The 23924-nt window shown below is 38.6% G+C and overlaps 1 long non-coding RNA gene across 2 annotated transcripts in view; it reads left to right on the forward strand.

Moving 5' to 3' along the window:
- Window positions 1-23436, forward strand: part of LOC122766151 — a 238698-nt gene extending 215262 nt beyond the window's left edge. For both annotated transcript variants that reach the window (XR_006360039.1, XR_006360040.1), the window contains 2 exons: window positions 10898-11018; window positions 23337-23436. This is a non-coding gene — a long non-coding RNA (uncharacterized LOC122766151). The remainder of the gene's footprint in view (window positions 1-10897; window positions 11019-23336) is intronic.
- The last annotated feature ends 488 nt before the right edge of the window (window positions 23437-23924 follow it).

The raw sequence follows: 23924 nt of genomic DNA on the forward strand, positions 1-23924 counted from the left end.
ATTGTTTTAATTAAAAAAAAAAACAAACAAAAAAAAACATGTTATCTCTTTTATTTTAGTTTCTCTTATTTCACTGAAAGGGCTCCTATCGGTCACAGGCAAATTCCAATTTCCAGAGTCCACTTGTCGCCCCAAAAATGCAGAATGAATGTAATCATGGCCTTTCGCTCTATCAGCCTTTCACCCTTTCTTTTTTTCTTTACCTTCAGCTTGTGCAGTCGGTCAGTCAGTCACTGTATTCTTCGGAGCGGAGAGATAGGTCAAATAGACAGACGTTTGGCATTTCATGTGAGAAAATCCAAATTCGTGTGAGGAGTCTTCAGTCTTCAGATTAAGTCGGCCATTCAACTGTCCACAGTTGGGATATAAAGACATATTCATCCTTATAAATGCAGGGTATCGCTTCAGTGCTTCTTATAAGTCTGCCGGCTTTCTAAAAGCTAATGTACTGTATAATGTGCGTAAAACTCAGACTTTCACATTAAAGCAGCTATAATCGTTTTATTGTAGTGACAATGGATCAAATGACCAGGGGGTCACTTGTGATGGTGGGCCCAGAGAGAACCTTTGCATTTTAGCCTTGATTTAGACCAGGGGTTCTCAAAGTTTTGATTACTGAGGGCCAATTTAGGAACCCAACGTTGGTAGAGATAGCAACTAGTTTTAAACGTAAATTCACCTGCCACTTTATTAGGTAAAGACCTGATGTGTTCTTTTTTCAGCGATGCTCTTCATCACACCTTGGCTTTGATGAACTGTTACTGTTCCCTCTCTATCATGAACTACTTGGCCTTAATTCCTCTGGCCTGGTCCACACTGGATGTTTCGCTGTGGTTTTAATCTCTGCCCGTGTTCACTCTGCACACTTCAGACACACTACGTCTATTCCTGAGCTCTAACATCTCTCATTTTTCATGCGTGACGCACACAGTTCCCCTGCAAAAATAGACCTGCAGATAATGATGATGACAATGTGGCATAAAATGTACACCTTTCACACTAGTTTTAGTGCCTGTGCTGAATCTGAATGCATATGCAATAACATTTTTAAAACTATATTAGCAGCTCTATGTGGAGAGAGTGAATGCCACTACTACAGGAAAACCCTGTAGGTTATAATTGTATCAGTTGAAGGGAAGATTCTTTCTTTCTCTCTCTCTCTCTCTCTCCCTCTCTCTAAAGCAAAAAGGCAGCTGGTGAGATTTGAGGAGGAACATGAGCAATGATAATGCTTGTTTAGCAAAGGAAAACGTGACTGTCATCATAAGTAAAGCTATTTATTTGTGTTTATTGCCAGACTATGTGTTTATAATAATCACTCATAATCAACGGGGAAGAGCTACATCGCAGGCCCTCTCTCTTTTTCTCTCTCTCTCAGATAGTCTGCTTTCCATCTGTATGATTCAGCACAACCGTAAAAACAAGCAGTATTTAAGTAAACAAACTACGGAGTTTGAACAGGCAGTCAATCAGTCCGTCTCGGATTTAAAACAACAAGCAGCACTGGTGCACACACACGCACACACGCACACACAAGTGCCAGTAGAACACTTGCAAACATACAGTTATTAATGTTTTGGTATTGTATGGAGACGAGCGAGATAAGATAATATGACAGTGTGAGTGAATGGGTTTATGGCCAAATTGTAGGGTAAAGCAGCTTTGAGTGGTCGTCGAGGCCAGTTTGTTTTTGCAGGAGTTACAAATCACAAACCAGAGTAGTGAAGTGAAATGTTCAGATTCAGATTTGTCCTCTATAGCGACGGTGAAGATCTTAACAAAATTGTTCCCATTCATCCACTGATAATAAGAAGTGGTAAACCGATAAACCAAGCGACAGCACAGAAAAACAAAAATGTCCATGTATTCATGATTTGCTCAAGTGCTTAACTATTTAAGTCAAAAGTGGCAGCACTTGGAGCATAGTGATGGATTGATAACACCTTTTTTTCATTCTTGAGTGTCTTCCAACACTGATATCAGTCTGATTTAGTCTATTTTCAACTACTAAGCAGTAAACACGTTTGTGTTGATGCATTTCTGAAGCTAAAATGCTGCTGCTGCTGCTTGTTATTTATGTTTTTATAGTCTGTGTTTAGCAAAGCATTTTTCAGTCTAGTAATGGCTTTGACCACAGTCACTACTGATACTATCTGGTCATATTTCAGTTTTGCGTTTACAGATCTGTGTGTTTTTGCTGCCTTTTGAGTGATACAAACAGGAATGTAAGTTATATTATCGACATCCTCATACCTGAATCACTCACTTCTCTTTATTTAAATAAATGATCCCTCAGATCCCCACAGGAAAACAGTAAATGCAGATTTCAAAGGATAATTCATCATCATGTTCTCTTTGTCTACGCATTACTACACCACCGTGTAGCCCTCACCTGAGGTAAAAGTCTGTTTCATAGCACATATTTCTATCCAGCAGCATAACGTACTACATTGTGCATCTGCCCTGCAATTATTGCCACCTAGCCTGTTAAATAGTCCTGTGGACCTTACGGAATGTAATTTCCCAGAGACGCGCCGAGAGTCCTGACTTGGCTGTGGGAATTGGTAAACATACAGAACGAGCCGAGTCCCCCAGGCCCTGCAGAGCCTAAGAGAAAGGGCAAGTGAGTGTGGATAACACTGCTATCAAACAACAAGACGGCACAGTTGGCCAGGAAGGGACTTAAACTCATTACAGCTCAGGAAGGCTGGGCCCACATGTTGGGCTTGACTTGGCTACTTATCGCTGTGAAAATTGGGTTTCTCGAAAGGAGAGTTTGGAAATGTCACTTGGCGAAAATGAACTCTCTTCCACTGCTAACGGTGTTCACTGTGATCCTGAGGTACATTGGGTGCATTGCTTTGAACTGTGTGGAGCTTATTAAGTTGTGATATTGCTGAGTAGCCATTAGAGAGGCAAATGAAAAACAAGGTTGAGGTTCACAGTAAATTCTCATTTTATCTTATATGTCATATTATCTCTTTAATAACAGTTGTGCATGAAGGGAAACTGATTAAATATATTGAATAGATCTAGGGAAAAAAACAAAGTGATCTTTAAAGCCTTAAGTAAAAGCCCCCGTGTCAATATTAGAAAGGTGCTCTAATGTTGTTTATGCGGTGTGTATGTTTCCTTTTGCCAAATGATTTTCCATTGCTCCAGGGTCAAATATCACAAAAGCCACATAAAACAGGAATGTACTGTATATACACGATAACACTTTAGATTAGGGAACACATATTCACCATTAACTAGCATACCAGACCTTTATTAGTAATTATTAAGCACGTATTAAGCACCTTAATCAGGAAAAATCTTAATTCATGTTGTAGTACAGGTAGAATTAGATTATGTAGAATAAGGTGTTAATATATGCTTAATAATTACTAATAAAGGGCTAGTGTGCTATTTATGCATGTTAGTGAGCACCCAGGTAATAGTGAACATGTGTTCCCTAATCTAAAGTGTTACCATATATACATGTATATACAGTACTGCGCAGAAGTCTTAGGCCACCATTAGATTTGTTCTGTTAGCAATGCTATAACGACAATAGAGGATAATTATTTCTATTTCACTTTACTGGAACACATCCAGAAAATATGTATGCAGCTATTTGTTGTTTTTTTTTAAAAAAAACACCCTCTACAGGTGTCAAGTATTTAGCATGATCTACCCTTACACTTGAACAATAACACAGCTCTGTTAATACTGGAGTGGAACCTTAATTAATGTTACTGGTAAATCCTGTGTTTGTCCTACTATTTCATTTAAAGAAATATCTGCTGTAAAAAACGTCTATTGAGCCAGGTTTATTCAAGACATGCTTGAGCATTACATACACATGTTGAATGAGTTAAACTCATTGACAGCTCGCTAATATATACAGTATAAGAGCTGATCACTTCGTTCTAAATTCCAATGATCACAGAATTTGACAGACAGAAAAAACAACCGAGCTGGTGGTGCTTGAAACTTTTGCACAGTACTGTATATGTATATATATATATATATACATATATATAGGTATGTGTGTGTGTATATATACATATATATTTTATAGGACACCTTTCAGACACACTTTTGAAACCCTTATATTTTAAAACCCTTAGACGTGCCCTCAAAAAAGTCACGTATATATATATATATTTATTTATTTTTTTTAACAATATGCACGAAAAAAGGATAAAATATTCTAGAAATTAAAAGAAAAACATAAAAAAATGTGTCTCTGTGTGTTGATGAAGAAAGTCAAATCCTAATTTGTTTCCGGCTTCTGAATTAAATCTTGTCCAAAACGACACAGAGCTCATTGCTGGATTTAAAAAAACTATTGAAGTCAAACCCTGTAATTATTATTTTAACTGCTCATAATAATAATTTGTCAGGATATAATAAAAGCTTCAATGAACAATTTTGGAATTAGTCAAAATGATCCCTTTTTTTGCTTCTTGGAAGAATAGAATAGAATTACAAAACTGACAGTGTTTGGAGTTAGTTAGCAATAAGCTATCATCAGAATAATAATTAGAATATGTCACAGCCTTTTCACTATTTAATTGCTCCTGGAGAAACCGCTGCAATGTAAAAAAAAAAAAAAGAAAAAATCCAGAACATTTTTGAGACGGGATAAGCTTCTTACAGTCAGTCACACCCACATATAGAGTTTAGAGATGAGGAGGAAGAAACTGGAAAGATTTTACCCCTCTCTCTCTCTCCATTCTGTGTATAAAATGTGCATTAGCCTTTGTTGATGCCTTCAAAATGTCAGGACTAAACTGCTGCCTTTCAGCACTTTCTCCTTTTTGTATATTTAGACCTTTATTGCTGGAAAGTTTCCGAAAAATGGAGTTACAGGAAATCGGTGCTTTAAAGTGAAACGGGAAAGGGTGGAATTGCATGGGTGAAATTCTGGGAAACAAGGGATTTAATTACAATTGCAAAGCACATTTCCATATGAATTCATCTTCTTTTGACTTTAGATTACAATGCTCATTATCATGTGTCTATATATCTCTTTAGATAATGTACTATTATTTAACACACTTTTTCAAGGACAGCACTCGTGCCTGACTATGTCATTTCTCCTCAGTTTTTGCATCTTTTAGTAGAATATTAATTGTGAATATGATTTTTTTTTTTTCTGAAGTACCTGTGTAAAGCCTGCAGGTACTCATTTTAAGTGCCCCTTGTATGTCCAGTCTGTGAAGTGAAAACCCAAGTCAAGTCTGCAGGGCAGCTTCTGTTAATGTTCTTGTCTGAATTATTATTTATCTATGATAGTAATACAATGAGTCGTCTCGTCCGTGTACCTTGGAGCAGTTGGACGCGGTTCCATTCCAAGAGTCGTTCCTCCACAGATTCCTCTTCGTATCTTTCAGACATGAATAGAAACATTTGTAGGACCACATACTGTGATGGTGTTGTGCGATATATGACACATTCTGGATTGTTGGGGCCTCTATCTCAAGAGCTACTGGTTTATTTATTTTCATCATACGTTCCACCAAACACATTTTTATATAAAAGAAAAGTAGAAGCTAGTTTGAGTGAACTACAGCCAGCTGAATTTATATTTTCAGTTCTTGTTAAATGGAAAAAGAGCTAGCTGGTTATACTGAACTAATATAACGTCAGTATCTCCCGAACTACAGTTTCATCGTCTTACTGCCTTCTTACTCCATGCTGAGGCAAAGCATGAATGTTAGTTTTGTTGACTGTAAACACATTTTGTGAACGTTCTTGGGTAAATTCAACCCCACCTCTGGGTTATTAAAATAACCCAACATCTCTTCTTTACCGCAGTTATTTCTGATACTTTTGATAACTGTGGAGTGCAGCAATAGCTCTCCAAGGAAATAACGCCCTTTTGTACACACATGCTTAAAAAAAGTACAGATAATGAACAAATTCAGATGTGAGTCATGGCCTTTGGGGAATAAGTACACACAGACAAGCACATATATTTATTCCACATGAGACAATTACCTCATGCAAAGGATAGCACTTAAATTAGTCCTCTTTGGCTGTGTGTTTGGAAACAAGGAACGCGGTGAACAAAAGAAAAGCAGAACTCAGCGTGACTTGCTCACAATGTCTTTTTTTTTTCTCTCTCTCTCTCAACATTTAATAAAAGCCCCTTCTGACCACCAGAGGCCATCCCATATCTGTGAGGTCATGTGCTTGACCCTTCCTTCTCTCCAGAAACATGACTCTAATTACAGCTGTGTAAAAAAGTGCTGATTGAATTGTTCTATTAAGGAGAGGGAAAAAAAAAACCCTGAAAAAAGTCAAAGTCATCCCACGCAGTGTGCTCCAAGTAAACTTCAAAGAAGGTCACAGAGAAAGGTTTGTCCCTACGACATGAAAGTCAGAGTTATCCTTTTTCATATTTTAGAAATATTTGTAGAAAGGCATTTCATATAAAATTTGTTTTCCAGGGTCAAAAAATAAACCCTCTTTTTTTTTTATTAGTCTCTTTTCAGAAGTAAAAAGAGTATAAGAAATGATCTGTCAATGTGAGAAATCGGGTTTTTCCAAACAGAGGTCAATTTAAACTGCAACCACATTTCTTCTCCTAGTCAGTATGCTAATAAGCTCAAATGACACAATGTTCATGTGAGGCAGATATTAATTATGACTATCTTTGCTCAGTGTTTTATCGTGCTAACGTTAACTAATTACAGCTAAATACAGGAGGAGTCATACATTTAAGCACTGAGGGATTTGGAAAAGGCAGCATAGCAACCGGCAATTGCCGATATATTTGTGCGGTGGGGGTGAGGTTTTATACAATCACCTCACACCATGAGCAAGCAACTATGGTAGATTTTGATGGAAAAAAAGAACACAAAATCCCCTATTTTTGAGTACTTTGCAATGCACCTGAGCACCGGCTCAGGTGCATTGTTTTCACCTTTTGGCACTTTGTTCACCGAGCGCTGTCCATGGTTCTGGTCACTTCCTTCTTTAACCTCTCCCCTCTACTTTCCCAAAACAATAGCCAAAGTAAAAGCAGAAATGTATTTATTCTGTAACTAAATTAGTTATTAGTAACTAGCATGTACAAGGGTCCGTCATAAATCCATGCCAGTGAACTACACTCACATGTAGTTCAACTTAAAAACACTGGACGTCTTTGCAGGGCTGTTTTGTTTACATGTTTGCTTTTGATGTGATGTCCGATAATTGTCATTACTGGGAACCAGCACTCTGTCAGGTGAAATACTTTACTGTCCATTTCCTCCGTGTTTCCCTCTTGTTCTTCAGAAAGATGTATGTATTTTTGATACTGTCATGGTTCTACCTCTACCGCCGCTGCACGCCATCCCTCTTAGTCACCACACTCCCACTTTCAGACTCTCTTTATCTCTGTTTCTTCTCTTTGTTCTTTATCTTTTCATTTCTCTCCATCTGCTGCGGAGTTCGTCTTTTCCTCATTCTGCTTGTATGAGTAGCCGCGTTTGTTTTTCACCCATTTCTTTTTCTTCTGCTCAGTTTTCTGCTGTGTCCACTCTATATCGATGTTCTCCCTGACAAAAGCTATATTTAGAGCTGTTAGGTATTAGCTCTGTCAGCACACTTACAGAGTGGTTTAAAGCACACTTTGCCATTTGGCTGTCACACTTTGTTTGTCACAACTAACTTTTGAGTGTTTTACTGAAATGTGTCTTGTTAATTCTAAGCCATGTCGAATGGCATTGAATAAACATTTCCTTAAACTATGCTGCATTTATGGAAAACTTTCATGGGAAAAGTATTGTTTACCTTTTGTTCCATTTCCGCGTGGATCCATCAGGGCCTAAGCCTCTGGTAAATTTCCTTCCCCTCGTCTCACCTGAACCGACCTAATTCCATCATTCTCATAGTTTCTCACCTCAGCCTCTGTCAGTGGTTTCTGTGAGAATCAGTGACACTGATCTGAAAGAGACAACTTTTTTTCACACTTCTCTCACCTTCAAGCGCGTTAACCAATCTCTCCTTGTGTAGCTGACACAAGTTTTCCGAGGCTATATCTCCTGAAAGGCACTTTTCAAAGAAGTAGGAGGTTGCAATAGATCATTTTGTGAACTGTCCAGTTCAATTTGTCTCGACCTGTCCTGTAACATTAGATGACTTCTGTCCCCTGCTGAGACCTGCAGTGTTTTGTCATTTTCCCCCCCTGCAAGTCCTTGCACTTTGTAATTACCGACTTACCGTTAACTTTTATGGCATAGTGTCGAAATTGTATGTAATTTAGGTGCCTTTCAGTCAAATATGTCAATGTATTTTTATTCTTCTATACTGCAAATAATTTAAAATATAATCAGTGGTTTAAAATGTATTATTCAACTAGTAATTTTGAATTTAAATGTTTAGAAATGTCAATAGTTGCACTTGTTTTGTTTAGTAGGAATCCATACAACCTTCATCTTTTTTTCCCTCTTGTGTGTTATTTATTTCCATCAATTTTTCCTCAACAAATGATTCAACATACTGCCATGGTTGTCTTTTGTTGCCGCATCTACTCTCCATTCTTCCCATAAGGCCCATTTCATAACGGACATTGACCCAGAAATGAGAGTTTTAAGGACGCCAACTTTTGTTAACTGTTTTATGTTGAAATCTTGAATAGGTGCCTTTTTCCAAAACAAAGTCTAAATATGAGGGGGGTAAAAAACTGCAGAGAATAGAATGTGTGACTATTATGGCATAGGTTGTCCTGGCAGAAAAGTGAATGATAATTGAGGGTTTTTTTTTTTTTTTCCTCAGGAACTTCATGTCTTATAAATATCAAATCACTTTGTCGTTTGTTTGTTTTTTTGTCAAGTCTGTTTTTCAGGATTAAAATTACATTACACCCCCGAAAGTGTGATAATTCACACATTTGCAAATTGTTAGGTGATTCTGCAGTAGCACCTCAGCCAGTAAACACCGCTCGTTTTCAAGAAATCTGCCAAACTGGCTGTAGAGTCGAGTACCAGCGTTGAATATTTAATGGCGAACAATGTTTGCCTCCACATTTTATCACAGACCACAGTTCAGCCTTTTGTTGTGTGAACCACAATATGCTGCTGAGGAGATTTTTTGCAAAGGCGGCGAGAGCTGTGAGTGGAGCAGCTGCCACCAGGGAGAAGGTTTTGGTGGATAGAGGGGCTGCAGATACTCAGGCTAAAAAAAGGAGGGCTGTTTTCTTTTCCAAAAGCTATGTCCTAAGAGAGTCGATGGACTCCGCAACCCAAACCCTCTTAAGTATGTTTAAATTAATGGTTGGCACTGATTGTCATGAAAAGTGCTAGGACAGAAACACTCTCAGTACAGTTAAGTGGAAAAAAATCTCTTCTATGACCTCGTATTAGTTGTCAAATTTCAAACACAGTTTGACAATCCAGCGGTCCGAGTTATGAATGTGCCATCTTCTTGATGGGACGGCGTAACGTTACTTGTCTTTTTATAAACCGGAGACATACATATTCACTCAGGTGTCAGTGTTCGCATTTCACACAGATAGAAGTAGAAAAGCAGAACAGAGTGAAATATCCTCTGCACACTCATCTTTGTCGTCCACGTAGGGCTGCACGACGGCAGGTAGAAATAAAGCTTTGCACTCGACTGAGTTGGAGATGTTTCATCAGTGCAGCATGTGCGCCTGCTTCTCGGAGCAATTGTTATATCCTTCATAGAGTTTCCATACACGGTTGTGCCAAAAAAAGGACATTAAATTGCCCTTCATATACATTACTTCAGACATGTAATGTCAACAGCCCGGCTAGATTATGCTGGAGCAAAGTGCCTGTAACTGATCTGATTGGCAAAGTCAAGCACAGGCAGAAGTGGGGATGTAGGTATCCTCAGAGGGTCGATTCGCGTGGCCCTAAATTACCTCAGAGGTTTTCACTTTTGAAATTGAATAGGCTTGCTGAATGATTTAAGGGCCGGCCTTATGGGAAGACTGGAGAGCAAACGCAGTAACGATGTGAGCCGTGTAACCAGCTCAAAACAACAAACAGACGTGGAGGAAACATAATCTAGCAGAGCTTATAAATGGAAACCCACGCACTAGACATGTGGATAGACACATATGGCTCCATGTATTGCACACGCAAGCAAGAAAACACACGCACTAAATCTTCTGAATGGATGTTCAAACATATAAACTGTGTTGTGCCTTTGTTTTTGCACTCACTTATGGCTTTTACTGGTATTATGGCATAAACTCAGTCGTGTGGCGTGCGTCGCACAAACAGCTTCAGCTTCTACTTCCTCCGTTGTGTTTAAGAGACTGTAGGAGACTTTTCATGGCTCAGCAAGTCATTCAAATTAAAGGACAAAGCAATGTCATGGTTTGTCCAAAACTACACAAGACCACCTTAACCCTTTAACACTGTGCGTATCGCTTATCACTGACGACCGTAGTTACGCGACCGCTTGTGCTATCAGAACAATTCCAACTGTTTTTAAAAGTGTGGTTATTACGGTAATTTTACTCGCACTGTTTCAAGAACCCAGAGAATCAGCATCTTTGTCACCACAGAGGAGAGATTTGGAAGAATGCCTGTACATAGTTTCCATTGTTTGGCCTATTTTTGCACATTGAGAGATAAAGAAACTTTGAGAGATGCAACAATGTTATTTTAAATGTTGTTGATACTGTTCAAATTTAACATGCAAAAATCTGTCGTTCAAGTACAACTGCAGTGTTTTTTTCCCAAATAAATTGTTAAAACTTGTATTTTAACATGCAGTGAATTGTAAAAAAATTGGGTTGTAATATAGTTGTCCATGACAACTATATGATATATAAACTATATGATAACAATGCTGATAGAGATATTTCATTACAAACAGCTTATTTGTAGTTTTGCAGCTAAATCTTTATGCACAAGGGCTGATCTTAGGTCTGTTTTTGTGTTTACAGAGTTCCACAATGCCGGTGTTTTAACCCCTCTGTTTCCTGGAGGCTCTTCAGCCCAGAGAGAGAGTGCTACAACGACAATAGTAGAATGAATGGATTCTGTGTTTCTGGATTTTAAAGTTAGGTAAGTTCCCTGTTGTTGGTCTGTCTTTTCTGCCATTAACCTGCTGTTTGTGCGAAGACACTCTGATTTTAGACACTATTCACCTTCTATAATTCACACTCAGCTTAAATTTTCAAATAGCCTCTTAAGTCCAAAAAGGCAATTTAACATTTACAGTGGTGTTTTCATTAATTATTTCTCTTTTAAAAGCCTATTCTTCATCATTCATTCGTAGCTTCTTCCCATCTCAACTCATACTTCACAAAACCCATAATCAATTTGTTTTTCTCCCCTATTCTTTCTGCTTTGTCTTTCAAACCACTTTCCTGCTCTAAAGTGTTTCCATTTCCACTCAAAGGTACATAAATGGAGTGCATAGCAGCTACATTTTTGACAAGACTAATAGGCCTGATATTTTAGCTTGAACAAGGATCACAGCTGCATTGATTTACAGAAGTCAACACACTGACACCAAAGTGTGAAAATCTTGATGGTAACGTTTCTGTTTCGGTGGAGATTAGCATCTTGCGGCCGCTTTAATCACCTCTGTCGTCTTCTTTTGCCGCGTTTTGTCACGCTCGACCGCAGAGGGACTCAAACTGCTAACCGTGCTAGTGTTACTATCATTCTTTACCAGCTGAGCCACACACAGAGCTTTCAACTTGCACGATATTATTCAAAAATATTCTGCAGCAATGCAGCCCAATGCTAACATGAAATCCCTCGACTTTGCCGCTACTTTAGGAGCTTGTGAAAAGCAGACCACTTTTCCCATTTCCACGCACCGACTCCTCAAGTGTGCTGCAGTCTCTCAGTATACAATCACATTGATTATTCAGGAGTGATTCATATCCAGCAGGATATTTTTCACTGCACAGGCAACAGTAAGAAATCCTGATTTGGGTAACAATGGATAATGCAAATAAAATAAAATTGAGTGCTAAAAGAGAAACAGAGTGGCTACCACTCTCTGCTGCTGAAGCCATCAGTTCCAGAGTTGTGCTTCAGAATCTTCGGCATTCATTGGTTGTAATGAGTAGTTAGTTGATAAACTGTTTAGAGGTTTACAGGTCTTTGCCTTAAAGGATGATTTGATATGATATCTTGATACACTAGAATATAAAAGTATATTGCTGCTTAACCTCAATAGATATTTCATGAAAGACCAGAATCCTATTTTATTTGTTCCATTATATAACCCATGAAAAGAATGGAGACGATGATTATATTCCTACCATTGTAGACCAACCACCAACCAGTCACTGTGTTTATTACTTAGGCCTTGTTTTCGACTGCAGCCCAAATTGGATTTTTAAGCATATCCAGATTGTATCTAGATCCAATTTTTCCAAAGCTGATTCAAACCACTTACGGAGGTTGTTTCAAATGGGATTCTGTTTGACTTTTTACAGATCAGATAGGATTTCAAAGTATCTTCTTCTGGGATTCCACTGCATGCATCTCCATCGTGGCATTGATAGTGATACACATCCACTTCAGTCACAGACTCGTGTCGTTGTTCCGTCAGTCCATAGTGGTGTTCTATTTTTGCCTGTTCAAGTCAAACACTGATACAACATAAAGCGTCTGGTTTTTTTTCAGAATAAAAGCCCCTGTGTTTACGCCTTATCGTATTTACACACATGCAGTGGACTCCCCGGGTTCTGCGTCCTTTGTAGCGTGACTCCAACGACAACAACAACTGTGACATACTGTAGATCCAGGCTGAAGTTAATTGGAGGTTGTTAAACGATGGCCACAGTGGAACAAAATTGTTTATAAATTAAAAGAAAGTTTGCACCGAGGCTCCACATAACCATTTGGGACAGAAACAGGCGCAGATCTCTGTCATCAATTTTGTTTATTATGTTAAGACTATCTTTTTTTCGGGGTGTGGCCTGACTCTTGACCATGTCTTAATGGCTTAAGTGCATTGAGTTGCTGACATGTAAATGGCTGATTAAATATTTGCATTGGCAATCATTTAAATAGGTCTATCTATTCATATAATCTAATAAAATGATGGATTGTTTTGTAACAATCACTTCTAAACTAAGACTTATCACCACATTTCTACTGCTCATGTAATCTTATAATGATAACTGAATATTATTTAAATATTGGACACATAACATATACTTTAACACACACACTATACTCCTAATACATCCTGGCATCACTGCGGTTTTCACCACTAAGTGTCAGGAACTGTTTCAGGCTTTGGAAGGAAACAAAAAAAATTCCATATCGTTTTCCCAAAAGATATTTTACATGACACGTTTGGATTGTAGTATCCTGCAGAGCTGAGCCAGGAGTGTGAGTGCCAGACACACTAACAAGATACTCTATGTCAGTATCTAGCAGATCATGAGCAGGTACATGTGAGAGTGCAGCTCGAGCTGCATTTTTCTGTCCCACCCTGACCGAGTCAGAGAGAAAACGAACCCAGCCTAACCTGAATCTGACAGCCACTCTGGTTTGTCGATCCTTATTCAGAAGATGAACGTGAAGTTATGTTACAGACCAAGAGTCACGTCTGTGTTTCCCGTAGCTTTAAGCCTCCCTGACGACAAGTTTTGTTTCCCGTCTCCCATCCACAGCTGAGCGTGTAACTGCCTGAAAGGTGACAAATAGCTTGACGTTTGTGTGTGTGAGAATAAGTGACATCTACTTCTGCAGAAGTAGATGTCAAAGAAACAAAACAGAGGAAACTACGGTGGCCTTCACATACCAGCTGTCGGAACATAATGGCACAAGATGGCGGTGTCTCTAAAGCAAGACCCTTGCCTAAAGCACATTATTTTAAGGCCATGCAAACAATTTTTTTTAATGTTCTCCCTGTGTATGCTTGTGTTTTCTCTGGGTTCTCCGGTTTCCTCTCACCTTCCAAAAAAAAACATGTACATTTCGGGATTGGGAAAATTGGACACTCTAAATTGACCATGATTATGACCATGTGTATGATATGCCCTATGTCAGCTGGGATTAGCACCAGTGCAGCCCTGTGTCCCATTATGTAGAGGATAAACTACTAGAAGATGAATGAGTGAACAAACTAAGTAGTATATTCAGTTTCTGCCAAGTAACCCTCCTTCTTAGCGCTGCAATCAGGTGTTGTCATATGACCGTATGCTGCGTATACAAAATTAAATTCACTTATGAGTACTGATTAGTGTAAATGGAAACTTAAAGAAATACTTCATCGATTTGCATTTACCTTTGTATTACTAGAATAGGGGTAGTATTTTTGAAAAATTGTGCTTCCCAACCTGTTTCCCCTGAGTCGTGGAAATATCTACATTCTTTTTTTTGTTACATGCCAGTGACTCTTGGTCCAAGCCTTGGTCCGAGGATTGAAACTGCAACGCTAATTCCTTACTTTTTAGACCCACTCGTAGTGGGGCGGGACCTCATTCCCAGCAAGTAAGCAGTGTCCGCCATCTTTGCTAACATTTATGCTAACAGGAGCAAGTGTCACTGGTGGGCACGTAACAAAGAAAAGAAGGAAGATATTTCTCAACTCAGGGGAAACTGAGGTTGGGAAGCACAATTTTGGTGTCGTTCTGTTTAGTACAGTATGGTGCGGTTTGGAATGATGTGCCGGATGGGAGTGTCATCAAGATGCATTGCGTGATGTTGTACCGATGCAATGACAGCGTCACAACAAACAACAACGTAAGACATCCAGCAGCTCGTGTTTTTTTTTCTTGCTTGGTTTGTGGTTGTTTGTTCGACAAGACAAAGTCAAGCTTTGTATGTGAATAGACTTTGGGCATTGAAGAAACACCGGGCGCAAGGGATTGACGCTTTTCTGTTGCCCAATCAGTTTTCATGGGTCTAGCTCCGCCTGTCCTGTAACCATTTTACTCTGGTACCCCAAGCGTCGGGGACTGAAAAATGGGACGTTGTGGCCGGTTATTTTGGTACTATTCCTAATGGAAACACACACAAAAAAACATACTGTACCGAACCACTTCACTCAGTGGAAACACACCTTTAAACTGCTGTGGGTCAGAGACGTCAGTTGAGGGGGGGGGCGGTCTCCAATCTGTCCTGATTGTGAACACATGCATCCTCAAATTACCTCCAAATGTGGTTTCTGTGATCAGATTCAAGAATGCTTTTTAGGAGGGAGTGGAGCATTCAGACTGTACTTAGCAAAATCTGCCAGTTCATTCATTACACAGGACAGGTGTTAATTCTGCGACTAAGGAATTTACTGATTTATGAGCTACAGTTTTGCTACAGTATGGGAAGCACTGAAGGTGACCAGGCTGCAGTGGAGCTGGAATCAGCAGCAATAAAGTTGAATAGCAATGAATGGAACCCCCTCAGGTGAAAACATCAGTCACCTTTTGTACGGCTCAAGAAGAAATAAATACCCAACTACGTCTTGAACACAGTAAAAGACTGTACTGCTTTTACAGTGACATGAATTGTTATTAGTAATTGAATTTGCTGATTTGAAGTTGAATAGTTTGGAAATGCTGAGAGTCGTTGTCATGGTGTTTGGCTTTCAAGCCAAAGCTGTTTTGTGGACATACTATATTTCCTGTTCGCATCAACTCACAAAAGTATAATTAGTTTTTTTTTCTAAACATGGGAACACAAAACCCTGTGTTTATTTGCTTTATAACACTGAGTTCATTGTAGTAATTAAAAATAAAAGGAGTATGACACATTTCTTATACAAATCTGTCTTTTCTTTATGAAAGTTCATTACTTATTTCTGGAGTGCCAATTTAGCTTTGTTTTTCCACTGTGCCCTTCATTATCTACACCTACATATAAAAAAGTCTATTTATTCTCCCTTTGTGTGCTATGTGTTTGTTGCACCTCTAAAGTCTTGTTGTTTGGAAAATGCCTTTATTTACTTAATTTGATGGCGTCGTCTTAGTCAGGAAGCCTGAGCAGAGTCAGTCTGCTGAAACAGTTGTTGGTCGAAAATTGTAAATATGTTGATTTAATGTACAGCATGTAGGAGCTTCTTTATTCTGCTAGTAAAATATTCAAAGATAGACACACGAAAATCAGATTTACAGAGAACAACATATTTGGGGACCAATGGGTGAAATTTATGGTGATGACCATTTCCATTCTGCATGCATCTTTCATGAATCAAACACTGTTTTCTTGTTGTTGGCACAATATTGGTCTTTACTCTAGCTTCAGACCCAGCCAGTACCTTATTCAAACCTTAATTGTAACACACACACACACAGCTGTGGCAGGAAGGATATGAGGCTTAAAGCCTGCATAGGGCAAGTCTGCCATCTACTGGGCAAGAGAAGAAAAAAAAACTCTCCTTGTATTTTACTTCTCTCCTCTGAAACACACAGTAGTTTGTGTTTTAGAGTATTTGATGCACATTTTAAGTCATTATCTGGCATTTGCTGGCAAAGTAGTGATAATGCTGTCAGCAAGTTTTAGCCTGGAGATAAGAAGTCCATGTTTCAGTCGTATTAAGTCTCATTTTAATCAAATGAAGAACCTTATCTTTTAGTCTGTATGCCTGTTTAACTCACATTCATAAGTGATGCACACAGAGGACAGCTGTTAAAGTCGCGTTTGGTGGACTGCAGGGGTTTAGTGTCATAAATCTTACCTAGCCTGTGGACTACAACGTAGTGCATTGTGGGTAAACACAACCAAAACATACGCGCATGTAGAACGCTAGCTGGGAGAAATGGCTGAGCCCATTGTTGCAGCGTATGTTTGTGTCGTATGTTCGCATAAAACAAAATGAAAAAAAACCTTAAGACTGATAGGATTCGATTCAGCGCCATGTTTTGCTCTTATGTGGAGAAAACAGAAGTTGTCCTTTATTAACCAACAGATAAGCAAGTTTTCTTGTTCATTGTTTTCTCCTTCAGTAATTCTAGATGCAGCGCCGCCTCAGGCGAGGAGGGGAATACATTATTCAAAAGGCTTGGTTTGTTTCACGAAAGTGTGAAAGTATCTATTCAATGTATTGATGTACTTTACATTTATCCTTGTCTGAAAGTTAACATTTAACATGATATACATTTTATAAAAGTGCTGAAACGAAGCTTAAGAGTTCCATGTGGAGCTATATGCTAACGTCACCTTGCTAACAGGGATTTTTTGTTAATTTAGTGTACAGGAACAACATTCAGCTGCAGTCTGTTAAAAATTTGGATTTGGATATCAAACCATCATCACGTTAGCAATCAAAGTCATTAGAGTTCATCCAATCCATCAAGTAGCAGTAACATGTTATACATATAAAACAGACATTTTGACAGATCTGCATTCTGTAAATACAGTTATTCACATTTGATCTAGAACAGTGGTTCCCAAACTTTCTATACCCAGTCCCACTTGAGAAAATATTGAGGTCTTGAGGTAACACCATTATCACCAACGTTAAAATACAGTGGTGTAAAACGGCCAAGCAGTCGGCCACAGACTTTTTACAGGAGGCAGATTTATTCCCGTCATCCGTGAAATTAGGTTAAGATGGAGTGAGCGATAAGGGGATTCTAATTATTATTAAGTTTATTATTTTCGGGATTTGTTTAATTGTCTTTGCACTCTGGTCAAAACCCCTCAGCTCCACTCTGATCACATACCTGCCTGGTATATACAGGAGATCAATATTTTTGATTTTCCACCAGAGGAACCTTGCGTACCACAGTCTGAGAACCATAGCTCTAGAAGCTTCTAAGACAGGGTGTGACATTTCCTACAGGGCAGGGGGGACAGTACATAGGGATGACGGTGATAACTTTACAGCATTTAAAATCATGTACGTGTCAATGACCAAAAAATAGACACTAATTGTAAAATCTATTTTGGATTGTATGGATTGGGGGTGACTCCCCTTGAATTGAGCTTTAATCGTGTGGTGTCGAAAAGTCTCATCTCATGTATATCCTCTTTTAATCTTGTAACATTTCTCAAAACTAACAGCAGTTTACTGCCAACTGTTTATGGTTTCTTGAGGATGAGAGTGGAATACGTGTCCACTGGGAAATATTTCTTCAAATGTTCCACATCTTAGCGGCAATTTGACCACCCACAGTCCCTCAACGCTGACATAAATGTGCTGTATAAAGAATGAAAAATCTATTTAAATGATTCTGCGTGGGTGTCCCAAAGCTGTTAATTCCACTTCTGATTGATTACTTTAAGAGAAAAGTAAATCCCATTACAATTACTAATTTGACCCACAGCAGCTTCCTGCCCACTTAAATATGTATGAATGTCACATACATACAGTCACTAATCACAGTAGGACTGCAAGCAAAACAGTGGATTATAGAAGAATCTATACATTGTATAACTCCTTATGCAGTGGTCGTAATCCCTACATATCCAATTTTGGCACAACTAAAGGGATTTGCACGTCACGTATGGAAGAAAAGATGAAATCAAAAGATGTTCTGTTTTTCTTTCTTTTTGCAGTATGTTTTGCAACATGTCATTCGCGGGGGGACATGCACACAACATCGTGTGTGCACGTCGCACATATCTCTGTATCTTTGTGCTCAAGTGCAGTTATCTCTCTCCGCAGCGCGAGCTCAAGATATACAGTAGAAACTTCATCTTTTTCTGTTTCATCCCACACAGAGGTTCCTGCACTGTGTCACCACTGAGCTCAAAGGGGGGAATCTGTGACTTGATAAGTCCGGGTAACATCAAGGAGAGGCAATGTTTTATTCATCTGCACAAAGCTCCTGAATTCACTCAAATCACATTTGCCCGCCTTTTTTTCTCCCCAAGATCTAGTGCTTGAGGTTTGACATATATAGAAAAGATTGGATTTCTGAGACTTATGAAAACAAAGGCGTGAGGGCGGAATGTATGCGAGTAGGAGAAGACGGTGAGAATGAATACATTTTTAAATCATCTAAAATGTTTGTTTTATATGAAAAACGCCCAGAATTTTTCACTCTGCCTCTGATTCTTTTGCAGCTTTTCACACAATCCGCTCCAAAGTTTCTCTCCACAAGTCAGCCACTGGCACATTCGGGTGACCTTGGCACCCCACTGACTCACTTGTTTTGTTGTGGCTCTTTCATCCTGTGTGTTTCTCTCTCATGTCTCTCTCTCTCTCTCTCCATTTTCCCATCCCTCCTCTCCCCCTCTCTGATCTGCTGCTGTCAAAGAATTTCAAATACTTTTTTGAGTAGCTCTAACTGAGGTCAGGTGTTATTTTTGAAAAAGAAAAAAGTATTTTCCTTAATTTTCACATTGGACAATGAATGGTTTCAACTCATGAGAAGTGCTTAATAAACCTGGGCCAAATCCCGCAGGGACTGGGAAAATTAGGGAAGTTTTATTCATCGTTTTTAGGTTTTTATCTGCTCAAACTTCCCTTTATTGTCATTTGTTTTTGTTTTATCTTCTGTCTTGTTTCACTGCATTTCATCAACTAAATAAATTAAACCAAAGCCCTAGACTCACTTTAGCAGTGACTTTTGAGTTTCAGCCAGGCTCATACTTTGATCCAGTTCACAAGTTGGGTCTCAAAAGCTGGTTCTTGAAGCAGGGCACGTGTCCAGTGCAGTCAGTGCTGACTATTATAGAAAACACGACGACATTACAGGAAACATGACATAACAGAAAACACAACATTACAGAAAACACAAAGAAATTACAGAAAACACGACGACATTACATGAAATTACATGACATTACAGACGACGTACAGAAAACATGAAGACATTACAGAAAACATGACATTACAGAAAACAGAAAACGACATTACAGAAAACATGAAGACATTACAGAAAACATGACATTACAGAAACACCACGTTACAGAAAACACGACAACATTACAGAAAACATTAAGCAGAAAACGAAACATTACAGAATGACGACATTACAGAAACATAACGCAGAAAACACGACAAAACAGAAAACACAGAAAACATGATACATTACAGAAAACATATTACAGAAAACACGACAACGTTACAGAAAACACGACAACATTACAGAAAACATGACATTACAGAAAACACAACATTACAGAAAACACGACAAAAAACACGACATTGTAGAAAACACGACATTACTGAAAACGCGACGACATTACAGAAAACACATTACAAAAAAAACTCAACACAACATTAATTAAAGCACAACGACAATACAAGATCACATTTCATAAAGAGTTTCACAGCAGAAAAGTGTACTGATGTGTTTCTGTCTAAGCTGTTTATGATCACACATCATTTTGTAAAGTACATTTTAAACCCACTGCACATTTAACTATGAATGCATGTAATGCTGTTGACCTGTCAGCCTACAGTGAAGCTGCTTTCAGGCTGCCGCGCATCCACTGGCATTTTTTTTTCAAGCTGGTGTTGGGAGACATTGAGTGTGTCTCTAAGTGGAAGTGTCCGTGCTAATCTAATAGGCGGCGCAGTCCATCAGTCAGTGGCGAATCACATCCTTTAGACCTCAGCGTGGCTCAGCACTAACTCTGTTTGGACTTCACCGTGTCTTCTGACACAGTGTCGAAGTTAACAATAAAGTAATTGCCTCGGATAAGCTGCTGACACCTATTTGAATAACACAACTCCTCCGCAAGTGGATAGTTTTTGCTGTCACTGATGCAACTTAACTGTGACTATCAAATATAATCAGACAAAATACTGCACAACTCCCTGATGCAGTCTGATTCCATCCTGGTCCTACAATCGATCACCAACGGAACTAAACTGAACTCCTGTGTTTGTGTTGTCGTCATCATGTTCAATTAGCACATGGTTTTATTTTTTTTTAGTTGGACTACTGTCCTTGTCCCTGTGTAAGCACGAGCAGGGCACTGATTTATTGAATGAAGTGTGTCTGACTCTGCTTCACTGGGCCACACCTAGTGTGCATAATGCCATATGCCCACTTTCAGTTTGAGTGTTTTACAGTTGACCAATTTCTGGTTTTAATGGATGAATGGATTATTTAAGCTGACGGAGCATAGATGCACCAGTACAAATGGATTTCACCGTTTGTGTCCCAGAAGACCGCTTTGTTTACTTTGTGAGAATCCCCTTTATTTAAATGATCCCAACATCTGCTTTCTCAATGGAATTTTTATGACATTGATGGGGTATTGCTTTCATTTTTGGGGTGACATTGTGGTTTGTTCTAGTTTGATGTCAGGGGGCCCCCTTGAAATGTGCCTATGATAAAGAAATGAATCATGAGTTCAAACTGTGCGGTGAAGTTTTTGTTTCTCTTATTATAAATGGCAGAAGGGAAAGTGTGGTTTCCAAAAGGAATGGATCATTCATTTATTATTTATTTATGGTAAGAAAACAGCCAACATATTATTTTTTATTAAAAACATAAAACATATGAGACTTGTGTGCACATAGTAAAACAACACTGCTATCCGCAGGGCTGCTCTAGGATGAAAAAACTCTTTGACCCTCACTTAGAATGTTTTTTTTTACCCAGTATGAATGCAGCGTGCAAATGTTTTTATTGGCTTTGGCCCCAATCAGCTAATTTCCTCTTTGGTGTCTTCATTTTTGGATATGAAGCAAAGTTCTGCGTCACAGACATTAGAATTAGCCATCATAGACCATTGCTGATTTATTTATTTTTTAACTATCAATCTGACCAACTAACTGATTGAAAGAGGGACCAAAGTAAAAGATACAAAATTCTCATTTTGTTTCTGGCGAGTTGACACACAGGAGGAACACCACGCAGCAGACCAACCCTGGTTTAGCAGAGCTTTGCTTGTGTCCAAAAACAACACTGGGATAGCGGTACCGACTGCAGTGACTTCATTATATCTTATAATGGCAGAGTTTGGTTTACATTAAGCACAGTTGGTGCCAATGCTGACTTTGTCCGTCCCAGTCTGGGTAAACATGGCAATGATCAACACTGAAGAGTCCAGACTCTGATGTTGTTTATCAAATGACTGTGCACATCTGCATTCCAGCATGGTGATTTTTCACTTTACTTCATTTCATTTATCCTCCTTATTTCATCCTTTCATTTTGTTACTCCTTATTTCCCCTTGTGTCGCTGCCCAACCGGTGCCTCATTCCTGTAATGCTTCTCTTTCATAAATACTCCTTTTCTTTCTGTTTTGTGCACATGAAAAAGGTAGATGGCAAGTCCCAGTAGGTCACAGTGCATTAGCCACACTAATAAACCCATTACATCGCAGTGAAATGGGATCCAAAGGAGAGCGAGGGAGCGAGGGAGGGTGTGGAATGAGAGAGAGAGGCTGAATTTGGCTGACAGGAGTAGACTAAAGAGGGAGAGATGAAGCACAGTGGCACGTTGTGTAAAAGTGGCATTGATACTTTGTCTAACTTTAAGCCCTCTGTCTATTCTACCACTAATAGTTAAGCAGATGATCTCTTCTGTCATCTGACAGAAGAATGTTGTATGACTTTGTGCCCCTGCACAGCTCCTGTTTTTGAGCACAAGCCATATTGTGGGGCCAATTACAAAACCACAATGCCGTTCGGGGACCATAAATATCCACAATGTGTCCCCAACCTGAAATGTTCCTGTGAGCAAAGACAAGAAGGAAGTGAATGTTGGGCAAGGTAGCAGCAGAATTCAAATTTAAATCCAAGTGCTTGAGAATCCAATCAGCTTTTGTATGTATGCACTTTAAACATGTATCTATCTGCCTGTGTCTATATTAATGTGTCCTCAGAAAATAAAAACCTTCTACTAGTAAGGTGTCCAAAATGTAATACAGCACAGTAGAGCTGGGATGTTTAAGTCATAGATAACAGTACTGAAAGTGTGACACACGTCAAAGGACTTTTTAGTTACATCTTTGTGAAATTCTGAATAACTTACTGTACTGATTTGATCATCATTTTCATCACAATATGTTTAATATAGTATACTATGTTTTTGTGACACTGTGGATCTTGCACAACATACTATATCATGACGTTTTAGTGTGATTTGGACGACATAATATACTATGATTTTTGTTTTTACATTTCGACGGCATAGTATACCGTCTTGTTTTAGTGACATTGACATTGACATCATAGAATACTATGATTTTTTTTTGACCATCATGACATTTGATGACATCATATACTATGACATTTTAGCAATATTTGAATAGTCATAGTACACTAGGATTATTTATTTTTAGATTTATTTTGTTTGGTGACAAATTTAAATTCTTTGTCAATTTGTCTGTGTTGGTGAATGTATACTAGATTTCCTCTTCATTTGATTATTATGAATAATCACTTTTTGTGATTACAAAACCCGGTGTTATTAGTAGGGCAATTTGTCTTACTTTTGTCAACTTATATGTTCATTCATAATTTCACATACCAAACTTGTGTCTCTTTTTCACCTTTTTTAGGCCATCTGACAGAGACTGATGGAGTGAGGCCTTCCAGGCAGACACATTTCGCTTGCACTCTTTTTTTTTCTACACGAGCCGTTATCCTGGTTTTTAATTTTTTTTTATTATATAATATATATATTTTCTTTACATTATTTTATATATATATGGACGTCAAAACTGCACGCCATCTTGGACAATGTCTCCCACCCACTCCATAACACACTGGTCAAACACAAGAGCACTTTGAGCCGAAGGATGATTCTGCCAAAATTTACTACTGAACTCCTCCCTCCCTTAATGTGTGATGTACGTGTTGGGATCTGTGTAATTTCCTAAACTATATGTGCAATAACCAACTTATGTACAATAACTAAAATCCATCCAAATCTCATCCTTTCAGCACTATATAGAGTGTACATCTCAACTGTATATATTGTATTATGTTGACATTTTATGAGTACATATGTTTTAGTTGGCTTAGCTTTACGTTTACTCTAGTTCATTCTTTATTATTCTTATATATTTCTACCCTTGTTTTATGTTCTTTGAATCGTAGCGGCTGTAACACAAGAATTTACCCTCGGGGATCAATGAAGTATTCTG

This window comes from Solea senegalensis, linkage group LG3 (assembly GCF_019176455.1).
Source record: "Solea senegalensis isolate Sse05_10M linkage group LG3, IFAPA_SoseM_1, whole genome shotgun sequence".
Classification (NCBI taxonomy): domain Eukaryota; kingdom Metazoa; phylum Chordata; class Actinopteri; order Pleuronectiformes; family Soleidae; genus Solea; species Solea senegalensis.